We start from the raw sequence: 9,423 nt of genomic DNA on the forward strand, positions 1-9,423 counted from the left end.
GGATCAATAATCCCGGTCTAAGCTCAGATCTGTTTCTCTGCCGCTCTGAAACACCTACCCGGAGTCACTGGTTCAGATGGACTGCTTCCACGGCGTGAACACTGGCAAAGTGACAGTATCCCTTTATTGGCAAGCGCTCCGCAGGATGTCGACCTTGCTCGCGGAAGAGAATTTGTTTCTTAAAATGGAGTGTTCGATGAGGAACTGCAACGTTTCCCCATGTAGAATTGTGATCTTGCAATTTAAATCGAGATTTGGGTCGAGGCATGTGAGGGTTTATGTATGTCGTGTTCCCTGTTATGTGGCGTTTGCAGCATACATGTATGTGTTATGTGATATTTGATATGTGGCGTGTGTTATGTGATATGTGGTGTGTGTGTGTGTGTTATGTGATAGGTGTTATGTGTTATGTGATTGTGGTGTGTGTTACGTGTTATGTGATATGTGGTTTCATGTTATGTGTTTTGGTTATGTGGTGTGTTATGTCTTATGTGTTATATGTTATGTGTTTTGGTTATGTGGTGTGTGTTATGTGTTATGTGATATGTAGTTTCGTGTTATGTGTTTTGGTTATGTGGTGTGTTATGTCTTATGTGTTATATGTTATGTGTTTTGGTTATGTGGTATGTGATATATGGTCTGTGACATGTTGTATGTGATATGTGTTATGTGTAATGTGATGTGTAGTACGTGATATGTGGCGTGTGTTGCCTGTTATGTGTAATGTGATATGTGATGTGTGTGTGTTACGTGTTATGTGTTTTTTGATATGTGGTGTATGTTATGTGGAATGTGATATGTGGTGCATGTTATGGGATATGTGGTGTGTGTTATGTGTTATTTGATATGTGGTGTGTGTTATGTGTTATGTGTTATGTTTGTTTGTTGCTTAACGCCGCACTCAGCAGTATTCTGGCTATATGACAGAGGTCTGTAGGTAATCGAGTCTAGACCAGACAATCCAGTGATTGACATCATGAGCATTGATCCACGCAATTGGGATACGATGACATGCATCAACCAAGTTAGCGAGCCTGACCACCCGATCCCGTTAGTCGCGTGTTATTTGATATGTGGTGTGTAAGATGACTGTAGTAAACATCTAACACCTGCATAACTTCGGGCTTTCACCACACACCAAGCAAACACACTGTGATGTCACTGTTCAAAGCGGTGTTAAACCAAACTGACTTACTCCCTAATCGCGTCAGTGCACTCCCGCCGTACTAAAAAGCATAACATCTACCTCAAATATGAATTTCAATGTTTCCAAGAAAGGAAAAGATGATTTCAACGTCCACCAACTAAGTCCCTCCGCTGCGTATGTTTAGCGAGGAAATAATTGTAATACCGATCTCAAAGATACCGATCTGCTGCGTTACGATGAGCGTTGCACATTTCACTCAAACCGGATTAAATCTCGGCGGATCCTGATCGAGCTGAATACGATGAAGTGAGATTTCCTCCAAAAAGCGTACACAGTTTAAAATGAATTCTATTACAGCAGTGAAGAAGGTGCTGTCATTGAGGAGATTTCAATCGATTATAGTTCAACGTGGTGTTAGGAAACTATCAGAAGTTGCATTCATCTCACCGAGCACAAATATCTTCCATTGAAGGTGAAGGTCGATAAACGTAGATACGGCCTCTTGTGGTACATCACTTGAATCTCGCTACATCAGACTCCTGTATCGCAAAATACGGCGTTTTCTTCCCCCCACTGTTATATTGTGATGGCCATTTGTATTCTTTTGAGCATCTCTCTTTTTCTATTCAGACGTGACCAATATCGTTTTCTTTTGCAAACAGCTAGTCCATTACTCTAACTTCCGATAAACAATAACTGTTTGATTGGCACGAGAAAGGTGAGGGTTGGTGACAAGCCTCTTGGATGCTGATGGGGGATATTCGAAACCTAATCAGGCACAGATCCTTACACTTTTAAGTTCTTACTCATTACGTTTAGTCGTATACAGCATGTCAACACGGTGCACTTGAAAACGGTTGTAAAATTGCGTGTTTTGACAAACCAGGTCAGAATTAAACAATGGATCAATTCATGAGGAAAAGTGACATTCAACGTTTTTAACTTCATAATTGAATTGATGTCCTCAATTGGAAATTTCGATTAACACGGAACGCATCAATGCAGTGCTCTTTGTACTGTTGTAAATCAAAGCGCCACAGCATTAGGGGTGTTCACACTTGTAGAACAGTCTGTTACATGGAAGGTGAGGTGAGGTGAAATTGGGTTTAACGTCGCATCTAAGATTATTGCACTTGTATATAGCGACGTGCATGCACGTGTCTATGTGTGTGGGTGTGGCTGCTGGTACTAGTCCGGACTGATGCCGATTGATAGTGCTAGCCCACTGAGATACCATGCCGCAGTTTAACACGAATACCCCACTCAGACACAGTATACTGACTCCGAGCCGACCAGTCCTTGTTTTAGCCCCTTAATGCCGAGCGCCAGACAGGGTAACAACAAGTACCATCTTTTAACGTCTTTTGGTATGACGCGGCCGGGGATCGAACCCCGGACCTTCCGCTCTCCGGGCGGACGCTCTACCACTAGACCACGGAGGCGGCCATATTACATGGAAAGAAACAAGATGAGAGTAACAGTTAAATTCATAGAGTGAGTGAGAGAGTTAGGTTTTAACACCGCTTTTGACATTCATGACCAACTCGTGTTATTCCGGTACAAGCTGACCCTCGTGGCCATTTTTGCGACTGGGTTCTGTCCAAGAGCACAAGCATAGTTAAAAGAATTGTCAACTCGTGGCGTAATGATTCACGTATATTTCCCCCAGGTCCTATATTTCCCAGATGTTATTTAAACACATCGGGATACGATAAGGTATTACAGTATGCATGAACACGTTTAACTGTATCTAGGGTATATTTTTAGATTCAAGGCATGTGGAAAAACAACAATTATTCCTGAGGGATTCTTTGACCGAAGTACTTGACGTCATACGCGCATTCTGATTGGTTTGTCGTATTTTCGCGCATAACATTCAACGATAGGGAGATGAGTCTTCTTGCATGTTACGGAAAAGGGCGAATGGTGACGAATGCGCCCTTGACAGTGTTTCAGTCATATCACGGCGTGTCAGCTACATGAAAGAGGAAAGTTTGAAGAGATGCAGGTCTCAGACGTTTACCAATTTGATGAAATCAACGGGAACGGATACAGTGCTTAAAAACCAAGGATCGTAATCTAAGATTCGAACCCACTATCACTGGATCCTGGACACGACTAACGTACGCAACTCTGTACAGCGAATTTCGGCGCCTAGAACCATGTCTAGGGACCCATATGTCCCTGAAAAGTGAGCATATGAGATAATTACATGTACGATATATGTTTGGAAGACTGTGTCCTCCAGGAACTAAATACGATATTTGAATTTAGCATCGCTATTGGTAATCTTCCAGCCATATTAAATCGGGGGATACCAGAAATGGACTTTGACAATCTGTGGGGAAACGAACCCGATCTTCGGGTGACGAGCATCAACCTCACACGAATATTGACATAATAAGAACATTAAATATGGCCAGTAAAATAATTGTTTTCACTCGCAACCGAGACCTGTTAGTGTAAAGGTGCTACCTTTTGTATGTTTTAAGTAATGTGATTATTCAACTATTCCCTTGCACTGACAGACGGTAATGTAGATTGTCAATTATTTCAATTGTTACCCGAGAAGGGTTTAACTCTCTAAACGGGGGCAATGTCAAAACCCTTTGTGTTATAAAACTGTTAAAAGCGTCGTATAACCCCACTCAGCCTCGCATCGTTTCAAAATATTGAACCCCATGTTTCAACTAATGACAGTCTTTGTTCGATTCCAGTTTGGCACGATTGATCATTAAGGTTATTAAGAACGATCCCGTAGGTTCTCGCTCAGTCACGAGACATTCAAATAGCTTTATCCCGACTGTGAATACCTCGGGGTTCATTTTCGCATAACGCATACATGAGCCTATAACAACGAAGCCGGTCGATATGCATTAGTTTGACATGCAGCATTGTAATACCCCTTTTCTTATTTTTCGCACAATTATTCGATGTAATGATTGCAGATACATGAATACATATTCCTTTATTCCTTCTTGAGGCTGTTATTTCCAGACAACATAGGACACATATGCATGTCGAACAACGTAATCACAATGGCCAGATGATCATGACGCCAGGACGTCGACGAACAAACTCGCACTACATGTAGGGGACGTCAAAAACGGTGTACCAGTTTCTTGAAATGCACAAGGGAAGAGCGAGGTACAACATAAACTCGAGTTAATGAGTGAAATATTACACTTCTTTTAGCATTATTCCTGGATGGGTGAAGATTGGAGGCTTCAAGTACTTTTCAGTTACCCACTAAAGACCATTGTAACGGACAAAATGTACATGGTTTCAGAACGTAAAACAAAGGAAACAAAATGTAAATACTTAAAGAAAAACTGGAAAGCAAACATAACAAGGTAGACTGTCTCTAAGCTGCAACTGTTCAGTGAATATGTATAGCAGAATAGCCACGCTAAACATTTACTGATGTCCATGAATACACTTATTTTGGTAGACGGTTGTTTATATTAATTTTGAATGGTATGTTAGTCCTTTAGGCACATGCTCGTGTCTGACTAGCCGGGGACTCTGTGTTATCTCGGGTCATGTCGAAACAAGTTATGAACCTGTGTGGTCCTTGTAGTAAAGAAGGTCAACATCGGCTAGTGGTGACAAGGTCACATACCAAAGAATATGTCGATAGGTCATTTCAACATGATAGCCCATTGCTATGGAACAATCTGCCACTAGGAATCCGAGAAACGGAAAATCTGACAAACTTTAAAAAAGACACTCAAAACCTGTCTCTTCATGAGAGCCTTTGACCAGATCATTCATAGTGTAAGCGCATTCGAGCAGTTTTAATTGTAAAATGCGCTATACAAATTATTTTAATTAAATTTAAAGTGGAAGGACAGCGTGGTAACCCTGGGGTTAATGCATTCGATAGTCACAGCGACGACCCCTGAGGATTCGGGTTAGAACCGGACAACATATGCTTGAGAGGCGACTGGAGGTGAAAGGAAGATGGCGTATCATCTGACACCGACGTGGTACGCTGTTCATAATATCAATCACTGGATTGTCCAGTCCAAATTGGCGTGTATACAAGCCCCATCAAAAAGTTCATATATTGTTGAGTGTGGGGCTAAACAACAAGCAAACCTGAACCATCGATAATCCGGGTTGCATTCTCTAGAGGGTTATTATCTATTAGAGTCATTATTGTTCTCCGACCATCATGGCATTTCTAAAATATTGCCGAAACGCGTAAAATATTACTCACTCACTTCTATTAGAGTGAGTGAGTGAGTTGGGTTTTAACGCCGCTTGTACAGTATTCCAGTTATATCGCGGCGTGTCAGCTTCATGTGGGAGGAAAGCCCGAAGTGATGCAGGTCTCAGACGTTTTCTGGCGTGCCCAAGGGACGCAACTCTGCACAGCGAATCGCGGCGCCTTAGACGACTGGGCCAACCCCCCCCCCCCCCCACACTTCTATTAGAAGCTGCTTCAAAAAGCATGAGGGTGGTGGGGTAGCCTAGTGGTTAAAACGTTGGCTCGTCACGCCGAAGACACGGGTTCGATTCCCCGCATGGGTACAATGTGTGAAGCCCGTTTTCCGGTGTTCCCTGCCGTGATATTGCGTTGAATATTGCTAAAAGCGGCGTAAAACTATAATCACTCAATCACTCTCTCAAAAGTCCAGTATCATCATGTCTCGAGAAAAAGTGCCGAGTAAAATCACTAAGTGAAAATATATGTCAAATGTCAGTTGTCACTAACGAAATCAGGTTAATCGTGTAACGGAGGTTGTTCTTCTGGTGGAAACATCTGATCAATAGAGAAAATCGCCCGACGGGAAACGTTTACAGCACCTTTTGAAGGACTTGTTTCACTGGGTCATCAAGTGACGTCTTCGTCGTTATTGTCACCCTGCTGTGGATATACTTGTTGTGTGAAGATAATCAAAGTTGTATTCGCCATAACTCATGGTCATTCTTCGGGCTCTGCTCTACTCGTAAATCTTGTGTGTGGTCCTTTCATCAAAACAATCTCACACGGTTCATATTAAAGATGCGTATAAAGTAACTGTTACCATAACGACCGTTGAATATACATTTGATTCAATTTCATTCAAGCCATTGGTAATCAGCAGCTTAGAACAAGGTATTTACGGTCCGCTTTTAGAACGATATAGATCTGTTCGTATTTACCCAAACACACAACCATTCAGCCCTTTGTCAGAACACGTTTCAAATATAATTTGTTTCGTGCTATAATTGAAGTTTATTATAGACAAGCTGTAGATCGAGTTGATGTTACAACGAAGAAATGAAGACACTCCTCGTGCAGATTTAGGCACGTATGGCACTGGTCCTACTATTATAGTATTATAAAGAATACACGCAATGACATTGTCATATTCTCATTCTATTCACATCATCAATCGATGCAAGGTTATGTTTGAAAACGACACATGTTTAAGAAAAGTTATGACACTACAGCCTTATTAATACAAAAAAAGTTTAACTAATTGATATTTTTTTGCATTCACTAAGCACACATTCACCGACAATGAATATTTGATAAGTTACAATTGACGTGTACTTGTTTTCGCGACACAACAATACTGTCAAGTCGAAAACCCGTCAATATTGTCGCAAGGAGTTACAAGAGTAAAAGTAAATACACGAAGCCATTTAACGTCAGTTAAGTGCATGCGCAAGACAATGCAATGTTGCTTTCGGCGTTTGTTTTTATAAACGGTATAATAGGTGTTTGGTCTGACATCGACTTAAGACGTTTAAGTGGCAATAGCCGACAACGCTGGATCGACCTACTGGGTCGATTATCACTTAGCTGTTGACGGCTAAGGTATATCGGACACGTGTGGCTTACTATTTGCGAGACTTCGTTACTATACTGCAGGGGTAAGCGACAAAAGACATTTCTCTGGTTTTGTCTTCACAATGTACACGAATACGTAGAGACCACATGTTAGATTCTTCTTATTACACTTTCATTGTTCCTTGTTCCCTTTGTCTTGACATATTCTATGTCATAACATATAGATCAAGTTTTAAAAATGCAGATGTAAAGGAAGGAATAAATGAGTAAGATACATATGTTCCGTAATAAAACGTTTGAGTGGTAATTTTAACCTTTTGTAGCATGCATTTTGAAGTGTAAGTGGTTACTTACCAACTGTGTATGTAACTAGGGATTTCTTTAAAGTGTGTTTATTAATGTTGAGTAAATTGTCTAAAGTGAGTAATGTAAAAATACAACACATAATTTGACTTACCTGAAAAAAATCCCTCCTATCTTGATGTGGCTCTGACGACACACTATCCCGTTAACAAGCAACTGTGAACTGTAGCTGCAGAAGTTGCTGGTTATCCAACTAGAGCGCGCCGTTAGTTCTACAGAGCGAGACCTGGGCATGCGCACAAGCTTTAATTTAGTTGATAATGGGTACCAATAGACAAAACCCGGCTAAATCATTGACCATTGATCAGGAATACATTAGTGTAATCCTAGGCAACGGTTGGACAGAGCATCAACAGTGTTTATTTAATGATTTAGGGTTGATGAATTGTGCCATAATCATTGTAGGCCATTCTTCCAAATGACAGTAGACAATACGCGTGTGTTAGGACTGAGGCAACACACGAAGAGTGTATACCAATAAAAATGTTTGATTTGGCGATAACAAAGGTACATTAAAGACACATTTTCATTCAATTAGAAATAATGTAGTAATGAATACTATTGTTAGATGGATTTCAATTATGACAGCTTATTCAGACGGTTCAGATGATATAATTTTATTCGTGCATATTACAGACGTATGATACGTCCCGTATTTTTGATGGGCTTTATTTGGGTTCATCAAGGCTATCACACAAAACAGTCAAATATTTCATGCATTATTTAAATTCAGATTGTTAAGATGGCGATTAGTAGTGAAAAGCTCGGTTGTCACTATTGATGTAAATATTAAATGATAGTGTTTTGTTCGCCCAGTTGCCATGACTGTTGCATCCTGATTTGTTCACTGAAGCAATTCCGTATCATCTCTGATGCACCAATAACCCAGTTCGGTAAATCCCAGTGTAAAGACAACAATAAATGTTTGATTAACTAACAGAGGCCTCAGTGCTGTCTTTGCTGATGGAATACAGATTTGAATAGTTTATGTGATTTGGGGACGCGCACAAGCAGATTTCGCTGATTTGTATAACTAATGTGGCAGGTTTTTAAGTATTGTTTGGTCTTCAAACTGTTAACGATGGTCGTCGTCTATACAGAACCGTGATATTAGTTATAGGATATCACTTTAAAAAATGAATACTCTAAGACAATTGCTTTCCACCTGCCAGATTCTACAATTGCATCTCGAACCATTCAGCGGAAAATATATGCTGGGCATGTAATTGCTGTCTGCATTGACTCCTGCAACCTACATGTATAATTGGGATGTTACATATATTTCAACGTATATACATACATCAGTGGAGAACCAGGGTTCAGTATACATGAATATATTTCTCAACTGGGAATCTGTTGAAGATAGGTACTGTACGTACAAACGTAAATGATATATATCTGATACATGTAGGTCCGGTCTGGTCACTTTAGGCCGTGCCTTACGAGTCAACAACTTTGTGAACGCATGCATATTAATAAAAGACATAATACTATGGAATCCTAGAAGGGACATTGTCGCGTTGTCAAAATTTTACCATTTGTCTCATTGTCACATTGTTGCCCTTTGAATAACATGTTTTCACTTTACCAAAGGGCGACAATGCGACAATGCGGCACAACTACATTTTTCAAGTTCAAAATATGTCTAGTTGTCAAATTGTCGCTTTTCAAAAATGTGTAAACATGGTGTTAAAATGCGCGACAATGGGACAATGTGACATATTTGTTCTGTCGCATTGTTGCCCTTAAAGGTGTGCATGCTTAATTCTGACATGTTGTGCTTGTTTTTTCAAAGGTGACAATACGACAACGCGATAATGTCCCTTCTAGGATTCCATATAATTCAAATAGTTCGTTAATTCGGGTGATTGCACTGTGAACGGTGCCGTCCTGATGACCGTTGTTTCACTGGAGTCTACAAACAGACGGAACAAAACCATTTCCATAATCATAATGATAATAATGATCACGATTGTTCGATTCCGACTAATTATGAGAATGTGTTTATAAATCACTGTCAACTAGTCATGATACCTAGTTCTCAAACAGGTGAGCGTATCTTGTTTTACCGGTGGCCTTCGTCACGAACACATGCAAAGTCATTTGTTCACCTGAACAAACAAGGTAA

The 9,423-nt window shown here is 40.4% G+C and overlaps 1 protein-coding gene across 3 annotated transcripts in view; it reads right to left on the reverse strand.

Annotated features, from left to right (window-relative positions):
- Window positions 1-7,489, reverse strand: part of LOC124140562 (gamma-aminobutyric acid type B receptor subunit 2-like) — a 172,855-nt gene extending 165,366 nt beyond the window's left edge. For all 3 annotated transcript variants that reach the window (XR_007218733.1, XM_046508199.2, XM_046508200.2), the window contains exon 1: window positions 7,390-7,489. The gene's annotated coding sequence lies outside the window, so the exon portion shown is untranslated. The remainder of the gene's footprint in view (window positions 1-7,389) is intronic.
- Between the last annotated feature and the right edge of the window lie 1,934 nt (window positions 7,490-9,423).

The sequence above is a fragment of the Haliotis rufescens genome, unplaced genomic scaffold, assembly GCF_023055435.1.
Source record: "Haliotis rufescens isolate VD_foot unplaced genomic scaffold, xgHalRufe1.0.p SCAF_6, whole genome shotgun sequence".
Classification (NCBI taxonomy): domain Eukaryota; kingdom Metazoa; phylum Mollusca; class Gastropoda; order Lepetellida; family Haliotidae; genus Haliotis; species Haliotis rufescens.